Genomic DNA, 22951 nt, shown 5'->3' with positions numbered 1-22951 from the left:
GTTATCCATCAATTATAGAAGTCTGAGAACACAGACAAGCAGCTTGTAGCTAAGTGGCCTACAATGTGTTCTCTTGGCACATTCTCTCTTGGCTTTTTAAAGTTAGCTAAGATCTAGGAATAACCTTATTTTTTAAAATCCATTTCATTCCGGCTTCAGATTTATTTTGCTATTGTTGATGACCACCTTAAGAAGAGAGATAAGATATATCAGATCCACTGGCCCTGCTCACATGAAATCCGTAAGTGAGGGAACTGGATTAATATGTCATATGAACCTAACAAGTTAATTATCTTCCAGAACTAACCCAGATAGATTTTTTAGCCCCAAATAATCCCAGAGCTATCTGAGGCCTTAAAAATTTCCTGCCTAACAATTATATTTGCATAGACTACTTACTCACATCAACAGTAAAAGAACAAGCAATCACAAAATATGCTGCAGACTAGCACTTAGTAGAGTAGACATGAAGGCCTTGGAAAAGATATTCAGTATAGACATGGTGTGTCTATACTACCTACAAAGATCAGAATAGTGTAAGCAATTGTATTTCCTGTGACACTCTATGGAAGCAAAAATTGGATTCTGCAGTAGAGTACTGATCATTTGAACTTTGGTGGTGGAGAAGACTCCTGAGAATACCATAGACAGCTGAGAAAACAGACAAATAAATAATTGAACAAATCGATCCAGAGTTTTCACTTGAGGCACAAATGAGCAGGCTTAAATTATCCTCTTTTGGACACATTATTCAAAGACCTGGCTCTCTGGACAAGGCTCTGATGCTTGGAAAGGGGGAAGGAAAGAGAAGAAAAGGATGACCAACAGCAAGATGAATGGACTCATTTACAGTGGCAATGAGTATACTGTTGGAAGACCTGAAGGACCAGTTAGGGCTAAATTATCATGGAGAAAATCTATTTATGTGGTTGCTAAGGGAGTTGACACTGACTTGATGACACATAATCAATCAGTTAAACATACACATAGTCAACTGTCTCTTCCCAGTTCTGAGATTCAAAGTTTTAGAAAGATCCTATGAAAACAGGACTTTGAGTAAGACTTTAATCTGTCTCCTTTTTACACCATATTTTACTTTTCAGCCACAATGGGCAAATGATGGATGGAAAAGGGACAGAAAATATGGGACTGATCATATGCGCTAGTTTATAAAGACCCACATGTCTTGGCATCAAAGTATTTGCGGGACTGCCTACTCCAACCAAAGTTGACCCATCCAAGAAGGTTCCCTCTTTTTTTTTTTTTTAATCTGTGCTCAGTCGTTACCGACTGTGCAGTGACTGCTTGGACGAGTCCTTTGCAGTTTTCAAGGCAAGGTGTTTCGGAAGTGGTTTGCCAGTGCCCCCTTCCCAGCTGGCGAGCGCAGGAGGCTGGGTTTCCGTTGCTTCGCGTCCTTTTCGTGCGTGCACGGTTTTTCGCGCTTACCAGCAACTGCTCCTGACTCCTTTTTGCAAGGCGCCACCAGCATTTTTCCTCCCACCGGAGTGAGTACCCATTTATCTACTCACGTGAGTTTTCGAACTGTTGGGTTTACAGGAACTGGGGAGGAAACAGGAGCTCACCCTGCTAACGCGAAGGCTGGACTCGAACCGCTGAAGCATCAACCATTTCTGGCCAGCAACTTTCAGCGTCATTAAGCCGCTGCGCCACCGCGTCCCCCCAAGGTTCCCTTAGGAGGTCCTAAAAATAGTGGTCCCTTTTTTGTGAGGTGAGAGGTGCTGTAGTAGAAAACATTTTTTTAAAAAAAATCTAATGAGTCTATTCTTTGCAATAGCCTCCTTAGACTAGCTCCCTTGGTAATGTTCTTCTAGAAGCTAGCAAAGGCCAAGCTCTTTCTGAGGGAATTTGAGATGTGATCCTTTCCATTATAATTTGTTCTTTATTGTGTATGTATATGTTTCTTTTTAAAAAAAATATTGTTACTGTTGGTTTGAGAGTTTTTGAATTATTCAAGGCTCTGGTATTATGGGGATTATGGTGCAAATGTTAAACTATTTTCCCCTTTCCTTATTATAGATGTTTTATGTTTTCATTTGTTTTTTCTTACTGTGGCTGTTTAGTGTATTTTATTTTGTTGTAAGCTGCTGGAAGTCACAATGATTCAGCAGCTTACAAACTTAATAAATAAAAGAAATACTGCCATTGATTACTAGATTGGTTTAGTTGAACTCATTGATCTTTAAATCTCTAAATGGTCCCAGGTCATTTAAGGATTGCCTTTATCCATACATATCTGTTCCAAAACATATGTAATTTCCCCTCCACTGTCTAAGGCACAGAAGATGTGCACCTTGTAGGCTATGGAATATTTCCTAAGACTTAATTGATGGTTATTACTGGCCTTCTGAGGTACCACATATTATTTTTGCACTCTTTTTTATAGAGCATTTCAGAAAGCACTGAGTGTTATTTTACGTTTCATTTATTTATAAGATCTGTTAACTGCCTCAGTCTTGAAGGACTCCCAGTATATAAAATTGGCTTATAAGGGCTCTGATGTGCTGTATTTTATTGTTTAACAGAATTAGAGTGTCTTTTTAATATTTTCTTCTTTAAAATACACCATAAGCTATCAATAACTTACTGCATGTTGTCCTTTTCATTTATCCACTAAGTACCACTTAATTTTAAATACTGGTTTGTCAAACATAAAATATTGTCAAAAATGTTAAATCAGATCTTCTCAAGATCTCTTCCAAAGATATTTCAGTCTTTAGAAATTTATCACAGCTTCCAGAGAAGTGAAAAACAGCTTGCCTAACACTATTAATTTTCACTGCACACTCACAAACAATTATTAGGTGCATTCCAGAATACATTCTGGATTGACAACAACATGACTGAAAGGTCTAGGAATGTATCATATGAACTAAATCTGCACTCAAAAACATGTCCTTGAATCCTTGGGAATTCAGAGAGATTATGTGGCAGAAATATATTTAGTAGACATTGTCAAGGAATATTTTCTGGGAACACTCAATGCTAGTGTACAGCAAGGGATTCAACTTCTAGTAGGATAAAGCCTCTGGGATGTAACTATTCATTTTAGATAACTACATCTTGGAAATGTTAAACTGTGTCACTTCTTTTACTTCAACACTTCAGCCCAGAGTTTAAATGTGTGTATGGGATTACCCAGTTAATTTCTTGAACAAAATGGAGCCACCAACCCAATACCTTTTTAAAAAATTATATTTACATTTGTACAATTATATATATCCTCAAAGTACTGCATGTGGCATGCATTGTTTATTAAATTCAGATGTTTACCAATCCTAGCTATATTTGAAACTGTTGTCACAGTAGAGGGAATCTAGATACTGTAAGCCTCTGAATTATTGTTAAAAGCTTCTGGTTGTTTGGGTAGAATGTGCCAGTATTTTTACATCAGGCAGAAATAACATTCCATACAAAAACTGTTGCTCAATAGAAAGCCGTCATGTCCTTATAAGGCTACTGGATGTGTTGAATGAAGGTAAAGCTTTTTCTGGTGTTTTAGATTTCCAACTAGTGGAAAAATTATCAAGTTTCCAAATGACGTAGCTACATTTGTGGTTGGGAATCCTGTCTGGGGTGGGGGGTGGGGAGTTAAAGCCTAGATTAGTAACATCAGTAATGTTTCCTGTTCCTGCAAACATTCAACAGGGAATATGTGCAGTTATTCACAGAAACGCAATAGAAATATGTACCACATGGGAATGAAGCATTACTGGAGATTCACAAATAGTTGGAAAGCTCTGCTCTTATGCAATTCCTTACGTCAATGAAGTTTTCATTCATTCATTTTTTCTTTTAAAAATCCAATGAATCATTAAAACTGGAAGAGGAAAATATTGCAGATAAATAATATTTCTCCACCAGAGCCAGATCCTTTTATAAGCAAATGTCCTATTTTTGCAAGGAAAAACAGGGTAGTTGGTAGATCTAAGTGTTAAAATATTTGGTAGATTCCTTTTAAGAGAATGAAAAATCTTTATACTTCTATCAATAAGCTAACATTTTTTAGATACAAAATGGCATTGGGAGGTTTCTCAACTGATAACCCAAATATTTTACATCAGTGATCAGAGACCTCCCTTGGTGCCCATTAGATTCCCTGTTCCATTGACTTTTTTTTTTAATATTCTCTGTTGGAAACAACAATAACAACTAGGAAGCTGGCTTGGTGCAAAGCAAAGTACTTACCCTTAATATATTTATTTGTAGGAAGTCTGGATTCTAACAAATGGAGCATATAAGAGAGCTATCTGGCTTTCTGATCAATGGGTGTTTGGTAGGGTTTTAGAGCAGCCATGATTTGTCTCAAATGGTGCTTTGTACCACAGAAGCAATAGAGTTTGCCTTATTGAGGCACAGAGGCAACACCATTTATTGCCCTCACATTACCTCAAAGCCTCAATTGTCAATTCCATTATGTAGAATAGGCTTCTGAGCTTGCACTGTGCATTCACAGAAGCCATTTGCTATGTTTCCGGTGACTGACACAACTTGGCCATTTAATTTTTAAAAGCATGTTACCGTGTACTTTTGGAAAGCAGAAAAATTTACACAGACCTACTTTTTTTGTGACCATTGCCTCTTATGAATCTCTCACATCTTCCATGGCAGCTATTTTGTGAATGAATCCACTACATACTCTCAAAATGTAATGTGTAATTTGGCCCAAAGGTTTGTCTACCCTAGTTCTGCATCATGGTCTTGTACTGAAGATTTTGGGTCGCTTAATACCTAGTGACAGTGTGCTATGTTGCCAAAATCTAGGGATAATTGTACTAAGTGGCATTTTCCTAGTAATATATACAGTAGATTGTGGAAAAACTCATAGAACACAGTGTACAAAGAAGGTTCCAAAAATCCAAAATGATCTTTCCTTAATACATATCAGAATTCTTGCTATAAGTCACCCATGAGATTGTGGCAGAGAAGATGGCAAAATTAGGGATATATGAAAATTAGGGATGAATACAGAGCTGGCTGAACAATTATACCCAGTGAGTTTATGTCAGTGGTTCCATGTCATGCTGGAAGAATAAGTCAAGTACCACACAGCAGGGCTTTTTTCTAGACCCTATTAATATATTTATAAGAGATTTAGATGAGAGGTTAGGAAATATGATTACCAAATTTCTAGAAGATGAACAAGATAGCAAAAACTTTAACAGCAGACAGTATCAAGAGTCATGAGGATCCCAAAATGTTGAAACATTGGGCAGAAACTAGAAGATGAATGTTAATAGAGTCAAATGCAAAGTCTTGCATTTTGTTAGTAAAAAACAAATGCATGAATATAAGCTGTAAATAAAAAAGGGCTGGTTTTTTCAGCAATTATTTGCCATCTTCCATACTAGAATCTTCTGGGTGTCTTTGTAGATCACAAGTTGAATATTCCTCAGGATTTAGTTTAAAGCCCTTCTGATTAGGTAGGTATACATGGTATTTTCCAATCATGTTCTACCCAGTTCTCATGAGGTACAGCCCACCTCTTCCCAGGACCCCCTTATCTTAGAAATATGTCCCAATATCAAAAATTCACACAACCTGCTTAGACAGTTGCTCATCTTCCATATTCTTCTCTGCTTTCCTGCATATCAAACCGAAAGAACTGAAGAAAACAGTTTCTATGCTCCCAGCCCCTCCATCCTCCTGCCTAACTCTTCATAGTCCCTTGTAGCATGTACGTGGCTTAGAATTGTTTAGGCAGTCTTGAATATAGGGAAAATGCTGTTTCTTTGCAGTTTAAACTGCATTAAATTTAAACTAAGGCTTGGGAGGAAGGAGTATTTTGTAATGGAATACAGTACATTTGGTTTACATGTCAAGTGAGGCTAAAGAAACACATGCACACACAAACCTTACTTTAATATGCTTTCTAATAAAAGGATTTTTACTGAAATCCAAAAGAACTCCCTTTGCACTGTCATTAATCAAATCCTATGACTCCAGAGGATGCCACAGTCACATCCATATTCCTCTGATGAGCAACAAATAATAAATGCTTCCTTTTTGACTTCTTTTTGCTTCCGTGTTCACTTGCTTAGTGAGCTTGTTATCTGGAGACCTGGTTCCCTTATTATGTTCCCTGAAGCTGCCCCAACTGAGTCAGCAGCAAGTAACATTTTCAGGCATGTTTTAGTAAGCAAATTTCTGTGAATAACATAACAGAAATAACGTCAGCTTGATATAGTCTATTTCCTGAATGTGCATGTAATAGATCTACCTACATTTGGGGGGAGGGGGGAAACAGGGATGTCCATGGCAAATCAAGGTTTCATCAAAATGCTGAAATGTGCTTTGTGACATCACCGAGTAAGCTCTGCCCTCATGTATGTATATGAGGTCACAACAAAAGGCAAAAGGGGCAAAGTACTGTCATCTGCTCCCCCATCCCCTTCATAGATACCCATTGTACACAATGTTTTCCAGCTTATCAAACCTCACGTAGCTGACAAAGAAGCAAGAACTGCATGTATTTCAGAAAAGCGTCTTTATTGCTAGTCAGGGAAAGAAAACATAATCTTGGAAATGGTAAGAGTAAATTCCCAGGCAGACTTATAGTGAGTCAATTAAGGCAGAGTCTTTCTGAAATGCTTCCTTCCCATGGCACCCACATCTGGGCTGTGTTGTTTCTTCTCATATAAATTGAACTTCTCCTCCCCCACTTTCTCTCATATAAGCTCTCACTCAGCCTGAAGGTAAGATTTATTTATTTTAGAATTTTATAAAGCTTGGCCTTTTAGTGGCATTATAAAAACTCTGCTCTAATAAGTGGTTAGGGCCAGGGCAAAGGTGTGGGTAGAACCAGGAAAGAACTAAATTTGATTTAATGTACACTGATTTAAATTAATTGCATACAGGTATTATGCCTATCCATACAGCAACATTATGAAATATAAATCTGACTATATTTTATTGAAGGAACAAACAATAGGCAGAGTGTCAGCTGTAGTTCTTGCTTTAAAGAAATAGTTCATTGCAGGATAGAAAGGGTAAGGAATAAAGCGAGAAAACAAATAATTGAAAAAGAGCTTCCATCACTGAACGATAACTTGGCATGAAATTTTAAACAGTATTTGCACAAACTAATACAATGAAGGTCCTTTTGTTTTAATAATTTTAAACTGTAAATCATTTAGGTACTTTGTGTTGTTCTTTGTAAACAGAGTATCATATAAGAAAATGCATGAGATATCAGCAAATGCAACTAAAATGACAAAGTGGGCATGTGATGCAATATGCCATGAAATTCTATTGCTTCATAATGAACAAAAAGCATTATTAAAATGTTTCATTTAACTGTTGTTTTGGATGAGAAAAATAATAATACTATGGTGGGTGGTTTAGTTAGGAACTCTGTTTCTGGCATGTAAACAATATTACATGGAACACTCTGTCAGATGTGTGAATATATGCAGGAACTCTGACCAGATACTGTACAAAGGACATGAACATAAACGGCAGAAAAGGAGAACCCTCTATATTTTTATTTAGTTCACCTTTTACAATGGGTGGGTTTTTAAATTAAGAATATTTAAGAATATTCTTATTCTTAATTATATTTAAGAATTAAGAATATTCTTATTCATATTCTTATTCTGGCTTGAATATGTACCTTTAACATGTTAAAAGTTGATGGTTATTACTGTAGGTATTGTTCATATTAAGCTTTTAATCTTTGTTTGCAAGCTGCTTTAGAAAAAAATGGAAAAAAATAGGTTTAGTATTACAGAAAACTAAAAAAGTAAATAGCCATACCTTCAAAAATTAAGAGACATATTTTGGTGGATCAATTGCAATAATGTTATAATGTAGTAAAACGAAAGCATGTTATAATGTAATAAAACTAAAGCATTTAGCTCCTTTGATGATAAACCTTCAAAAACAGCATAGTTAATATAATAATAATAATAACAACAACAACAACAACAATAAACACTTCTAAAGCACACTGAGAAGTTTATCTCTCACAAGCTCTCACTGAATTATTTATCCAGTTTGAGATGTTAAGATGTATTGCTATGGAGAGCAATAGAAATGACTCAGGACTTGCTTGTACTGGAAGCCCTTAGATATGGTGAAATACGGATGTATTCACAATTCACCTCATTCATATGATGTAACATGTGATCAAAGAGCAATCAGAAGCAATACATTCTTCTGGGGTGGTTAATCAACATTACCAAATCTTATGAGTTCATTGTACTGAGAAGGTTGTAGATAGGAATTACAAAAGTAGCCTGTCAAATATTATTGCTGTCTAGTACTGGTTCATTTCAGTTTCTCTGAAAACTCATCTGAAGCCTCACTGAAATGAACAGATGTTAACAGTGCTTGGGTTGCCAAAAGACAATAAATAAAATGATGACTGTTTTAAGGACTCTGAGGAATCCAAACAGAATAAGGAAGGCTGCTGCAGCAACTGTTAATTTTTTTTTTCCCCTAGTGATTCTCCCACCAACAGAGTAAGATTTCTTGAATTGCTTGTACTAATGCAAATTAATTGATTAATTCTGAACATCTGATAATTATATGCTGATCAAACTGGTTAAATAAGGTTCTGATACTGCTAAAAAATGCATGGTGCATAAATATAATTATGCACAATGGAAATATTGGAATAAGGAAAGCTTCTTAAAAGGTTGTAAGTTTCATATTTGCAGAATTAAGAAATGGGAGATTTGACAACTGCAAAGACACATTGCCTGTGGTTAAAGTTCTCACTTCCGTTGACATTAGCGAGGCTAATTCAACTGAAAAGGGGAAAGCCCCTTAGCCAAAGATCATGGACACTTACTGTTAAGTATTTAAATTTACCCGTTCATAGTCCAATCTTATAATTGTTATGCACTATTTGAAACTGTAAGGTCTCAGAATATCAGTCCAAAATATCCTTGCAGAAGTAGTTCAGTCTAATCTGTTTTTCCCCCAATTTTGAATTTCAGATAAGCTTAGTATAGCTTATGAAACCCCATGCTCACAATATTATTGCAAAGAAAATGGTTATAGCAAGATCACAGATTTTCTTAAATGAACAGTGGTATTTTCATCCTACCCAAAAAATCTTAAAGGAATGGTACCTAAATATCAAATGCACATTAACTTTTTAGAACATTGCTTCATCTTTTACTCCCCCTTGCTTTCCACATATTTTGTATATGCTTTACCTTATATACTGTAAATAGAGATCATATTGCCTACTAAATTCTTCGTAGAGCACCTATTTGCTACCAGTTCTAGATCTATAGTTCGCTGAAATATAAAATATATTAATCACATCACCTTTACATTACTATTGAGCCCAGAGCAACTATTCATCTGCCTTCCAACATAAAAATTAACCTTTTGCCTTCAGATTTGGCAGAAAATTCTGCTCCATTGCTAGTATTTAAATAATAATCAACTTCAAGCCAGGTGGCCTTCCAAATGTGAAATACAGGTCCATCTTGTCTTTTGCCTCAGACATAAAAAAATATTTATTAATTAATTCATAAATATATTTACATGGCTGCCCATCTCACCAACAAGTGACAGATGACAAATAACTTTCACTTATGTTGTCATAATGTCACATAATGCTGCTGGTCTTAAAAGCTAAAATCATGGCTTTCTGAATTCTGTCTGCTTCTTGCCATTCGCATCATTACAGTCAAGATTCAAGGACTCAGATCATATTACCAAAGCATATGGTTCTGCTGCTTTTTCATATAGGTCAATTGCTATGTATTTTTATATATAACTGAATATTGAAAACCATGGATATCTTTTGAAGTATGGCAGTAAGATGGATAGATAGATGGATGGATGGATGGATGGACAGGTAGATAATTAGTCCAGTGTGAACAACCTGCAGGCCCGGGGGCACATGCAATTCACAATGATCCTTGGAATCCCCTTTGATTCTGGCTGCTGAAAATTGTTGGCAGTTTCCATCCAGTTTAAAATGGGAAACCAATTAAAACTATAGTATATGTTTTGAAAGAGGCATGTTACATTTCTAAAGGAAGTCGCAAAAGCCACCCCACCCACTTGTATGATATGGTCCCACCCACTTTGTATCTTTTAGCCATCTTCCAAAATGTAAAATGCAGTCAGTGGCCATACAAAGATTATCAGAATTTAAAACCTTTAATTTAAAATGTATACATTGGTTATTTATTCCCGGCATGTCTATCATTTTTGCTAGAATATTTACAAATAATAGTTCAGTACACTAGAAACTCTCCCCAAACTTCTCAACCGTTTCATGTTTCATGAAATGTAAATGATGTAAATGATATACTTGCAAGGGTGAGAACTATGATTGCCCACTTGCTCTTTTAATGCCAGGTTTTTGCCTTACTTTCCAAAAACTATGTTTTCATATATACAGTATTTGTTATAAACCATCTAAAGTTAAACATACTTAACTGTCCAGTACATATCTTACAGCATGGATATGCAACAAATCCTGAAAACTAGATTGCCAAACAAGCATTAAAACAAATAATCCAATAGCACTTACATTTTCATGTATCTTACAGCTTTGCAAGACCTCCCTTACTGGGGCAAATCTGTACCACTAGAAAAATAAATAGCAAATATTTGTACTATTGGGGAAGAAAATGGGAAAGATACTTGGTATTCTGGTAAATGAGTAGAGAACTTCATTTTTTCTCTGTCGATTCCTGAGCCACCACAGGTGTGACAACGGAAAAACAGAAACAGTTTTTAATAGAGGAAGTAGAACTCATACAGCATGCTTGTCAATTAAAAATCGTTATTGAAGAAACACAACTAGAGATTATCCCTCAAAAACTGCTCTCTAGAACTAAGCATCAGAAAACTGTATAATAACGGAGATAATAGATAATCTAGATTTAACACGTAGTATCACAGGAATTAGACCAAGCTATTGAGAGACATAAGACCCAAATTTTGGCTGCTATGAAAATATGGCAAATTATCAACTTTTATCAGCATATGTTTTAGGATCTACGCAACATAAATGGTATTAATAAAGATGAGCAGACCATGCATGATTCATGGGAAAAGCAGGCTGGATCAAGGAAGGAAACTCAAGAATAAGCAGTAAAATGTTTCAAGATACTTCTTGCTTCTTTTTTTTCAGAAGTTGCTATCAAAGAAGATCATGAAGCTCAAGGCTTCAGATGAATTCTCATTCCACGGAGAAAGAGTGGACAGAATTATTTCTGGCAATTATTTTACTGTAAGTGAGGAAGCCATCTGGATTTTTATCTCAAAATCTAAAATGTCTCACTTGAGCCAAATCTATGTACTAGACAGGTACCAATGCATATTCAGAATCATGATCCTGACCTTGTAATAGTTTGACCTTGTAACTATTTTTGCTGGATCAAATCTAATGCAGCAGGATTTTTTTTTCCACAGCAAAATACCTGTGGAATAATGTCATAAAAAGATGAATATCAAAATACAAAATAAGTATTAGTTTTCTGTATAATTGTTTTGCATAGTTACTTAGCAGGTAGCAGCATCTGGCTGACTTTGTTTGGCTCAGAAATAATGCATGATTATGCTTAGCTGGTACATGGATTCAGGGAGTACACAGTTGTAGACAAGACTAGAAGTCAAAAACTGATTCATGATGATGACAATGCCAAACTATTTCTGTATTACTGGCAAGAGCACTATGTTGATGAATTAATACAGAGTCAAGCTCAACTTACTCCCCACAAAGGGACAGCTTAGTGCTTATATCTTTGCCATTCTTTGGAAACAAGCTGAAGACAAGAAAACATAATGCTGTAGATAGCCTTCAGAATGTTCAACTTTTTATAGTCATCAAACATCAAGCTAAAAAGATTCGAAAAAGGAATGTTAGGAATTGGTTTCTACATCTGTTTCTTTTTAATTTGCAATGCCATTCTAACAGAATTAAAAGGCAGGTTATATCTTTTCTAAGATCCTTATAAAGGTTCTAGTAAAAAAAGACATGTTGAATTGTCTCACTTTCCTTGGAATCACAAGGGCAAGTGAGCCCAGCTAGGGGAATATTGGCATACTTGCCAGATAATAGCACAGATAGAGGGATATTATGCCTGGCCCTGAAAAAATCTTTTTCTGAAGCTAGAGGAATATCTTGCAGGTTTTTAAGAGTCTGTGTCTAGCATAGTTCTGGGGCTCTGAGAGCATGAGCTGATTTCAGATTGATATTCAATGTCTTCCATCCTTTTCACCACCAGCTTTTTGGCCTGAACAAAGTCTGAAGTTAATAAGGAATGTACAGGCACTCCCAATAGTCTTAATTTTCTGCTCTACTGCTTTTCTCCAGTGAGAGATAATTGTTAGCTAAGACAAGTTAGCTATAGAGTAGCAACTCTATAGGACAAAAACTAATCTTTAATCAATATGCTTTTGGTAGTCTCCATGCCCTGTGTTCAATTTTGCATATCCCAGACTCAAGCCTTGAGTATGTGTTGGGGGCGCTCGAGGGTGCAACAAATAAATACCTTAAAAACTTGGTTTGCATTGTCTCTAGGATGTTGTTCTTCATATATAAGCCAACCTGAGCTGCATAAAGTATTTGGTTAGTGTTTTAGTTTCAAAAGGCTTTAACATTGGAGGTATCAGTTCACCTCCTTTGGAGTAAAAAAAATAAAAAATAAAAAACCTTTTAATAGCCCGTGTAGATCTTGATACCTCTTGCTTAATATAATCATGATGGGTTTTCCAGGATCCCATCATGGAAGACTGTTCCTAGATATTTAAAGGATATCTGTTCAATCCTGTTCTGTTCAATTATTCTGGTTCGTTGTTTAATTTCTTGGCAAAAATCATAATTTTGGATTTTGGGTAATTTATGTTTAGCCTGTGGACAATGGTTCTCATTGCATGTTTAAGTCCAACAAACAGACAGAAAATCATTTCTGCATCATCTGCATAGAGTAATACAGGGAATTTGGGACCCACAATCTTAGGTGCATGAAAATCTGGGGAGTCCAGGAGTTCTACCATATAGCTTACATAAACGTTGAATAAAGCGGGGATCAAAACGCACCTTGTCACAACCATCTCTCAATGTACACTATATTGTAGAGCATTCCTTGACTGTTACATCTCACCTTGAGATAAAAGTTTGAATATAGCTCTCAGAAAAGTAATCACTGGTTAATATTGCTATGTAGGACTTTCCCCCATAACAGTGTCTGAGAGATTGAGTCAAATGCTGCTTTGAAGTTGAGGAAGGCCACATGAAGAGGAGTCTTCATCCCTGATCAAGCCTTCAGATTTGATCCATTCAGTTTTTTATTTAGGTGTTTTGTGTATAATTTACTTACCACAGTCAGAAAGCTAACAGGCCTATAGTTCACTGGGTCTCCTTCATTGCCTTTCTTATAAATTAGAATTATTGTCACCAGTCCCCAGTCTTTGGAGATGTGTTCTGTGTGATCAATATGCATAATGAGAGAGGCAAGAAGAGATGCTCACCATGCACAATTCAGTTTAAGCAGTTCAGGAAGGATGCAGTCATTATCATGGGCTTTTCCCACTCTGAGGGATTCAGTTAGGCAGCTTCAGAGAGGAAGGCCAGGCTTTTAATGTGGCAAACTCTGGGGCCTCAGTATTATTTGCCTAGTTGGACTCTATATATAGCTCTAAAGTGCTCTTCCTATATTTGTGCAGGGACCTGATTAGGAGAGTTCTTAACAGTTTTCCCAAGGTCTTCAGCGGTAAGCTGCCAGAAGAGTGAGAAGTTATTTTCTTTAACTGGCTTGATTAAGGTCTGCCAACTATCTCTGTTGGCTTATCCTTTTTACTGTACAGGGGGGCTTTATACCACTTTTTAAAAGTCACTTGAAGATTGAGTCCACTCCAGTGTAGGTGATTGTCTATATGATTTATAGGTCTCTCTGAAGTCCCTTATGAGTTGTTTACATTTCCAATCAAACCATTGTTGATGTTTGCTATTAAAGTTAGTAACGGTGTAGGGCTTTCTTTGAACCCACACTTGAAATGTCTCTAGGTCTCTAATAAGCTGTTCATACACTACCAAGCAGTTGTCATGGGCCTCCATGATGGAGCAGCACTTTTCTGAGGTAGGTGCTAAATGAAGTCATCCAGCTATTATACTCACATACTTTGCACTCCATTTGACTCTGACAGTGTCATTTGTGTTCTACAAGGGCAAAGGGAATCTTCTCCTCAGTCTTCTGGTCTCGCAGTCAAATTGTAATTTCAGTATAAGTTGTCCTATCTTGCAAGAGAGCTGTAAAATTCCTTATCTTTGGTGATAGCTGTCCATCCGGCTATATTCCATATAATAAGTGAGAGGGAGCCTATTTTGAGAGACGGTCAACTGATCTGCCCTTGCTTTACTACAGGGGGGAATGATAGTGAAGAAGCTTCACTATATAGTGAAGAAGCTTCTATACCTACAATGTAGGAATGGCTGGTGAAGATGATAGAACTTGCTGAGATGGCCAAATTGACCTGTTTGATTACAGAAAAGGCACTATCTAAGTTTATTGCTGACTGGAAACTCCTTATGGACTTTTTGTGTAAAGCAAGAAAAAAATGAACTTATGATCTATGGTTTTGATAATTAGGATAGATTATAGAAAAAAGAGAATCATAATATAACTTTAGAGAAAGAGGTAAATCTACAATTGTACTTATAACTGCTGTAAAGAAGATCGGAAGCCAGTTCTTTATGTCTTCTTTCCTTCTTTTCTATTTTTCTTCTACTTTTTTTTCTTTTCTTCTTTTTGCACTTTTTATTTCTCCCTTTTCCCTTTCCCTTTTCACTCTATTTTAGTTTGTATTAATTTTTACTCGTTTTCAAAACTTTCAATAAAATATTGAATAAAATAATAAATATATAAAGCTTCACTATCTGTTGATGGAAACTGCTTCTGAATTATGCTTAGGAAGTAGCCAGAGTGTTCCCCAACACTATCTCTTTCTGCCAAAGTTTTTTAAGGACATCCCATATAGCAGGTTGTTGTAGGAGGATGGCATGACTGAATGAAATGAGATATTCTGCATAAATATTATGAATAGCTTTAAACTAATTGGAAAAAAAGATGAAAAATTAATTTCTTTGCTATAGGCCTTTAGCATATGATTTGAGATCCTTCTTTAAACTTTCCAACCCACATTGGCACAGGAACTCAGAGAAGTCTGCATCATACTGAAGTAAATTACCCCAGAGCTACATATCCTACTGAAATCAATGGCAAACAATCTACTGAATTCATAATTCCCAAATCAATTCACTAAATTCTCACAGATGTTCATAACTATCACACAGTTATTCATATAGTGTAGTTATTCTCTTTGCAATTTGTAGAATGACTCATGAGTTTGAAAAATGCTTTGTGATCTGCACCTTCCTATTAGTCAGAAAATATTCTGTGAGAGATTCAGATGAATATCCCAAAGTGCAAACAGTTGGTTCATGTCTATCCAGCAGATTCCTCCTCCTCCAAGAATAAGAAGAGACCCAAGACTTCTGCATCAATTTTTCAGCCTCCAAATTATTCTATATTATGGAAGCCTTCTTAATTTTTCTGACTGTGTCCTATTTCAATCTACATAAATGCAACAGGGCAAGTATAAAAAGAAAGTATATTTAAATCTCAGAGATTTTCAGTACTTGTATTTATGGTTTTCATTCATCCTAGTTTCAGGGAATGCTTTCTACACTGGATTGCCTTTATGGAAGCTCTTAAAAAACAGTTTCTGAGATTTAACATTTTACAGATTAATGTAATGTTCTAGGGTGCACGTGTTTCTGTGGGGCACTGGACAGCTTGAAAATCTGCCCTGAAGTACACCAATGCTTGCAGGTTACAAGGTGACGAAAAAAAATATTTTTACTAATATATTTTCACTAGGTAATGCTTAAAAATGTAAGGCCTCCATAAATAAATAAATATCCAGAAGTGATCTTACCTTCTAAAGCACCTTTACAAAAATTAATTATGAATGCAGCAAGATTGTCTACTACTGTATTGTGCCAAAAGCATTATGTCTATTATGTAATTTAATTGGTTAAAATACATTTTCCTTCAGCTTAATTTTTGACAGCCAGATCCATTTATCTATTTTATATTCTTCATAATAATAATTTCAAATACTTTATGTCTTCTTCTCTATTCTATATTACTGTCCTCTGATGCAATACAAATCACTATTTTGAAGATCAGAAGACTACTAAAAGAATAAATACATGTGCAGTTTGCATACAGGGTCTCAGAGATGAGAAAGTAGCTTGCCCATTTATTATAAATGTTTCTATTATAAATACAACTACCACATATTAATACTGTCAAATACATTTACATTGGTTAGAATAATCTTAATTTCAAATCATACCATTGGAAGTACTAATATTAGAAAGTCTTCTTCCAAGATTTTATTCCACTTAGCAATATTTTATTTTAGTTTTCAAAGAATGGGTAGTCTGCAATCCCAAGATCATGGAATCAGTTGGATATCTTTCTGAGACTGGAGAAACAGCTTCAACCCAGATGCATACCCTGACATCAATTCTTCCCTTAACTCCCTGACACACTCTTTTCTCCCACGCTTCTTTCAGTCGAGAAGGCTGAATGTGGTCTGGCAGGGGTGAACAGGACTACACTGGTAGCACCTGTAGATCTGAAATAACAGAAAATAATCTTTTTTTTCTTCTGCCAAGGCCTTCTTCTGTCCTTGAAGCAGCATGCCAGTAGAGGGTAAGGATCAAGCAAGCAATAGATGCAGAGCCATCTGACACTTTTTCTCTAGCCAGCTATTCATTTTCTTCTTTGCAGGATATTGTCATTAAGGAAACAACACTTTTCCTAAGAGTCAGAATGCTTGCAGAAGCTTTTGAAATTAGCTCGTTCAAATGGATCTTCAGCCCTTCCTGACTTGTGTCCTGTGCCTAACAGAGCTAGCCCATGCCTAATTTGCTTAGCTTAAATTTAAAAAACAGAAGAATCCTCTCCAACTGCAAGAAAATTAAACATCCTTCAGTTTAAGTGGGCAATAAACAGGCAAAAGAATGTAGTGAGGGCAGCACCCTATACTAAAAATTCTTCCAAATGAAAGCTAGAGATTATCTGAGGTAGTCTTTCTTTCCTAAAACTGAAAATTATACACTGCAAAGCTACACAAATTTACTATTTATAAAAATTCAATTTGATTGGAAGTCCAATTTCCTAATGTGGAAAAAAAATGATGGAAAAACTGAAAAAGATGTACCTCAATGAGACTTGAATACAATTAGAATTGATTAATATTCTGTAATGTTATAAAGGAGATTAGCGAAATGAAAGAGGTGATTTTAAGGCATTAGAATACTGTTATATTTTACTTAGAGCCCCCTGCACCTGTTTCAGCAGCTGGAATGAAATTATTTAAAAAGTAACATGGCAACGAAAACAAATTAATTTCCTCAGAGGAAAAGTAGTTTTGAACCTAAGCTTATGCATTTTTATAATGTGATAAATTAAAATTAAACCCTGCACTTTAAAGTCTGGAAATACCATTGTTCAACTAACAGTTCTTTATGGTGTGTTCTCGGTATGCGAAAAAAACTTTTGCCTGCAATACAGATGAAATCTAAGATAAAAAATAAACTAACTCAATCAGTCTGATTACTTTAATGCAAGAAAGAATACCCTGTACAGAGCCAAGGGGCATTGTTTTTGGAACAAATTATATATATGTGAAAATTGGACAGAAAGTCCTTATGCCCACCTAAAGTTACAGTGAAAGTTATAAACTTTTAGTAGTGCCATCCAAGATATTTTAGCGCTAGAAACAACTACTGTCGTTATTTATTCTGTGGTGCTGCCTGAAGCAAGTTACTGGTCCTGTCTTCAGTATTTATTATACAGACTTATAGAGGTAGTCTTTGGATTATGACCATTCATTCAGCGACTGTTCAAAGTTACAATGGTGCTGAATGAGGGGGACTTAAGATGGGTCCTTGGAGTTCTGGTAGTTGCAGTGTCCCTGCAGTCACATGATTGTGATCCAGGAGCTTGGTGCACAGCCTGCAATTATGTTGCAGTGAGCTGTGGTCACATTATCGCGATTTCCAACATTCCCTGCTGGCTTCCCACAAGCAAAGTCAATAGGGGATCTGGCAAGAAGTCTGAAGTCACGATCATGTGAGGTCCTCGCTTAATGACCCACACAATCCTCATTTAACGATGGCAACTGAGAATGCTGGAATTGTGTCACTAAGTGACATGGTCACGTGATGTCATGTTTTATGACTGCACTGGTTACTGACAGAATTTCCAGTCCCAATTGCTGTCATAACCTGAGGACTACCTGCAAATGGTGAAAACTGCGAAAGTAAGCTTTCCTCTTGATTTTATCAGTGGGAGGGAGGGAGGGAGGGAGGGAAGGAAGGCCAGTTAAGGTTCAGGGGACTGTGGGCATGCTATTCTTTGGCATTCTCAATGTTACCTTAATATTCAACCCAAAGTCAGGTAACCAGAGAAAAGGTGGACAATAGCAAGTATGGATGGGTAACATGAGTGGACATCTGGCAACAAGAGATTGTGATGTCGGGCAGTTGTAGTTGTTTAGATATATTAAATCAGATACTGAAAATAGACATGCAGCTTTCATCTACATAGGACCCTGGAAACCCAGATTCATAAGTATAAAAATATTTATTCAGAAATAAGAACTCCTGCTATATTAGAACACAGCCCTGTCTAGTTCAGTACTGTGTTCCCACAATAGTTAACCAGAAGGCAACTAATGGAACAGCTAAGATCTTAATGTGATACAGACATTAAAATATCAGTGCTATATTATTATATGCCATTATCATAAAAACTATGCAAATATTTTTATACAGAACTTTGTATGTGATCCCAAACATTTTGAGACATCAAAGTTAGATCAAAAATTTCTTCCAGAATCTGCAAACAGAAGATTGGAAATAATTTCTTATAGACATGAAATAAGGGCTTTATTGAAGTGTTGAAAGCTTTTCTTTCAGGAAATAATACATTTTGAAATGACTGTTGAAAGGATAGTTCTTCCTTTACATGTTTATGTGTCTGATCAAAATGATAGACCTAAATAATTTTTCCTGTTCTCAGGCTGCACAAATCTTGTAAATAATTCATATAATTTGCTTTCTATTAAGGGCTGAATTTAAGCCCATTTTGCCTGCCTTTTATTCATAATGGCAAATACTTTTTGACTGGAAGACAGCAAATGGGGAAGAACACAAAATATGTTATATACTCATGAAAAATATCTCATAGAAGAGGTTTATCATGAAATAAACTTGATACTTCAAAGTCTTATTGTAACATGTGAAAATGCTCCATCCAGATCTGGAATTTTATACTCATTCAAGACAGTAAAATGCTAACAGGTAAGAAAGGAAAAATCTACTCAATTCATATTTTGCCTATTTCAACAAGAAAATACATACAGTATTCTATGAGTAAATTGTGAAAGAACAGGAGCTTCACAGAAGCAGAAAGGACTGAGTTAAAGCTTAAACATTAAAAAATACCATCAATAATCCTATTTAACTTGAATTAGTATAAAATTCCAGATCTGGATGAATTGCATCCTAAGATACTGAACTGGTTAGCTTATGGTCTGGCTGAATCTTTATATATTAAAGACTGTGAAAAATCTCAGAAAAGGACAAACATACTGGAGACTGGAAAAAGGCAAATTTTGTCCTTGTCTTCAAACAGTGGAAAAAGAAGGATCCTAATTTCAGATCAAAGTGTATGACTTTAATATTGAGAATATTCTTAGAGCAGATCATAAAGAAACTGATCTATGTACCCCTTGAAAGCAATGTTGTATTGATCAGAAATCAACACAAATTTGTCAAAAGCAAGTCTCCCCAGACAAACCTTGCCTCCATTTTTTCACTGGATAACTTTCTCAATAGAGTACAGAAACGCTGTAGATGCAGTATGTCTTGATTTCAGGAAAGTGTTTGATAAAGTATCCAGTGACATTGTGATGAAAGCAAATTAAGTGTGGGTGAAATGGTGTGACACTTTGCTGCTGAAAAATCATACTCAAAGTAATTATCAATGCTACTCATCCAGTTCACAGTAAGTATTGTGTTGAATGCTACAAAATTCACTCCTGGATACTGTACTTTTCAATGTTTTTATTAAGAAAATAAAGGGAATTTACAAATTACACAAAATTGGATGAGCTGCCACAGAAGGCAGAAATAATATTCTAAATTATCTTGATAAGATTTTGTTTTGGAATAACTATAACTGTTACATCATTTTTTTCTCATTCACTCACCCCCCCCCCCAATTTATTTCTGTCCTTGCATGCCATGATTTTTAATCAGGGTTTGAATTTTTGGGGCATATTAGTTTCCCAACCCACAGTCTTACTGTTTTCATAGCACTTTCCCTATCTGGTAAATATTAACAATCCCATTTCCATTTTTGGCCATGTCTTCATTATACTTAATTGAGGTAGTGTATTGTACTATATAGTGGGGAATTTGTACACTAATCATATGATTTTCCTTCAGTAATAAATATTTGTGTGTTAAAAATAAATGTCTTCTTTCTGAACTGAATTGCTTTTTACCCATTTGGTTGAAGGGCAGTACATAAATATGTTGTGTGAACTCTTATATATGAAAAAAAAATCCATCTGATCCTGCCTCTGTCATGAAGCATATATTCAAGAACATTTATGTGCAGAGGAAATGTAAACAGCTTACCAGCTGAATCTAAGTGCAACTCCATTATTCTTATCTGCTAGCAATTTGTGTTTTACTGCCATCGATGCTCTTACATACATCTGATGTAAAATCAAATAAAATCTTACATAAATGATGCTCTTACACAAGTTAGCATCATCATATAGTCCAAGTTGGTTACTTCACATCTTGTGGCAATGTGGAAGTTTAATTACATGCTGTGAGTTAAAATACTTATCTTTCTGCGGTGCTGTTAAGCTTCCTTGGGTAAATTCTGTATGAGGGAAAAAAACCATCTCCCACTCCTTTGGTGTGAATTGTCTAGATGCAATTCTCAAGGTTCACACACTGCCATCCTCTTTACATCTAATCAGAATTTAAATGCTATGGAGTTCAAAAAGATCTGCTCTCCAGTGTTTTATTAGATTACTAATCTGATAGGCAATATGATACACTATTCTGAATATTGGTTATGCATACGCGGGGCGGGGGAGTGAGGAAATACAGTACTACTGAATACAGTAAGACTCGGGCTACGAGTTTCCCTTAATGACTGTCTAAGCATTTCCCCACCGCCGTAATCGATGGCTGTTTACTTATGGGAGTCGTCTTTTCCAAAAAAGCGTTCCACTCTCTTTTCTATATGGGTTACTTCTGGCCCTTTTACAGATGTTCCGAAGAAATCCCGAAGTCGCCCACCGTTTCACCTTTCCAACTAATTCATGAATCACCGTCAGAGGAGGAAGAAAGCGCAGAGCCGGAAGTTCTTCTCCGCGCTCTCATTGGGTCTTTCCTTTATCAATCAGGAACTGGAGGACCAACATATTCCCAATGCTGCCCTACACATTTTTTTTTTTAAAGTTGGGAGGGGGAGGAAAGGGAGTTCTGTGGCCTGATTGTCCTTTCCCTACTCGAGGTCTAGCTTCTTTGTCAATGTGTGTCCTTTCGGCGTCTTTATTTCAATCATCAATCCCTCCCCAGCCGCGTGCCTCCCATCGCGCGCTCATGTTTGATTGGGCAACATCTGGTAACTGAACCCTAATACCGTTAGAATGGGGGGGGCGGGGAGGGAAGAAGGGCCGGCGCGAGCCGTGTCCAGTACGCAGGCGGCGTGCGGATTTCTTACCAGGGTATTCCGAACGGCGAGGACAGAACTCGAGGCAAGTCGCCCGCCGTTTCGAGAAGGCTGGGCTGCGGCGGGTCTCAACAACGCCTGCCCTCCCTTTCCTTAGCCCCGCCCCCGTAGCCCGCCCCCACACGCCCCCTACCCTCGCGCCGCTGAGCCAGGAGCGAGAGCGGGCGAGAACAGCGTTGCTGCTGCCGCCGCCGCCGCAACGGGCCCGCGGTGGCGAAGTAACTCCCCATGTTTCCTTCTGGAACCCCAGCAACCGCGACGACTTGGGGGAGAGGCGTCCCATCGCTCTTGGCTCTGCCGGCCTCGCTGCGGAGGCTTAAGGCGTGTCGTGTGGTGCTGCTGGCTGCTCCTGCCGCTCCGAGGGACGGAGGGCGCTTAACGAGAAACCGGAACCAGGAAAACTGTTGGGATTTAATAACACGGGCTGTGCTGCGGGCTGTTGTGTGCCCGGAGGGAAGGCAGGGAAAAGAGGAAACAAGAGACCAAAGTGAGGAGGCAGAAAAGCTCACCAGGCGGCACTTCTTGGGGACGCTGTTGCCTAACCTTCGACCTCTCCAGCGCTGGCCAGCAAGGGAAAGGAGCCTGATGGTTGTTTGAAACTAATCTTGGATACTGTGGATTTACAAAAGCAACTTTCCCTTCCTCTCTGGAATTTATTTTCTTTTCTCGTTACTTTTTAAAACCACAACAATAGCTACATAGAAGTATTGCGTATAGTTGCAGACTTGTACGTATTTTGAATGTATCTGCCCAATTATATACATGTAATTTTTCATCTCCCCTCTGCCACCAGATGCTGTGGGGGGGGGGGCGAGGTTGATAATGTGGCTGTTAAAACCTTTGTTACTCGTTAGATGTATTTGTCCCTTGTGAACCATATGTGAAAAGAATTATTCGTGTGAAAGTGTAAGTTTAACATGGGAGAGTGAGCATGAAATCTGAGAGTGGGCTGATAACGTGTTTAAGGGTATAAAAAGAGCTATAAGGAAAAATAGCATAACGTGCTTGACAAGACTGTATATTTCCATAAGATGTGCTCTGTTAACAGTGACATTTGATCGAATTTCATTTTTGTGCTTCTGCTTCACCATCAAAAGTTAAGACTCCCACTATAGGGT

The 22951-nt window shown here is 37.0% G+C and overlaps 1 protein-coding gene and 1 long non-coding RNA gene across 3 annotated transcripts in view; one reads left to right on the top strand and one right to left on the bottom strand.

Annotated features, from left to right (window-relative positions):
* The window catches only part of LOC148215103 (uncharacterized), a 41379-nt gene extending 19473 nt beyond the window's left edge, over nucleotides 1-21906 (bottom strand). The window contains exon 1 of the long non-coding RNA XR_015796735.1: nucleotides 21825-21906. This is a non-coding gene — a long non-coding RNA (uncharacterized LOC148215103). The remainder of the gene's footprint in view (nucleotides 1-21824) is intronic.
* A 75-nt stretch (nucleotides 21907-21981) lies between these two features.
* Nucleotides 21982-22951, top strand: part of CBLB (Cbl proto-oncogene B) — a 91038-nt gene continuing 90068 nt past the window's right edge. Inside the window, exon 1 of one of the 2 annotated variants that reach the window (XR_015796734.1) lies at nucleotides 21982-22560. The gene's annotated coding sequence lies outside the window, so the exon portion shown is untranslated. The remainder of the gene's footprint in view (nucleotides 22561-22951) is intronic. The other variant, XM_088144470.1, reaches the window with a different exon arrangement.

Source organism: Python bivittatus, unplaced genomic scaffold (genome assembly GCF_059951505.1).
Source record: "Python bivittatus isolate LINGU-HERP-01145 unplaced genomic scaffold, Pbiv_v1 ctg000350_np1212, whole genome shotgun sequence".
Classification (NCBI taxonomy): domain Eukaryota; kingdom Metazoa; phylum Chordata; class Lepidosauria; order Squamata; family Pythonidae; genus Python; species Python bivittatus.
Note: the sequence above shows the minus strand (reverse complement) of the source record. Positions and strands in the feature narration are given on the sequence as shown.